Source organism: Cyprinodon variegatus, unplaced genomic scaffold, assembly GCF_000732505.1.
Source record: "Cyprinodon variegatus isolate N-32 unplaced genomic scaffold, C_variegatus-1.0 Scaffold785, whole genome shotgun sequence".
Lineage (NCBI taxonomy): Eukaryota > Metazoa > Chordata > Actinopteri > Cyprinodontiformes > Cyprinodontidae > Cyprinodon > Cyprinodon variegatus.
In genome coordinates, this window is record NW_015151238.1 from 172541 (window position 1) to 173103 (window position 563).

Sequence of the window (563 nt, forward strand, 5' to 3'; positions counted from 1 at the left end):
TAAACACTTTTAACCATTTTTCTAAGTAATATATATTCATTTTTTTTTTAATAATAGAGAAAATGTTCATAATAGTTTTGGAGTCTTATGAAACCTGAAACTGAGCCATTCTAACAGGTTAGCTATCAGGGCGGCCCAATATTTAGCTCCAAATGTCTTGTTATTTTCCATCCCATCACATAATACTGTTACCTCAGTTTCAGAGGGACTGGTGCACATTTTCTGAACATCAGCTGTGTGATCTGATTAAATTATCTCTGTAAAGTGCCTTGAAATGACTCCTGTTGTGAATTGGTGCTATATAAATAAACTGAAAAAATTATGAACATGTGTAGTGTTAGTATCCTACCAGAGCACTAAATGTAACGGTAAAGGGTTAAAAAAGTCAGGAATGTTTTAATCTTATTTTATAAGCTCCCTAATCTCAGGAAATTTAAACATCATTGTGTCCGATTCAGAGAGACACACCGACGCAGTTAAAATGAGCAAAATCATTCATCTGAAGGTAGAATTTATTTAAAAGAAAACCCACTCAATGTTTGTGGCATTGAAAAGATATAAAG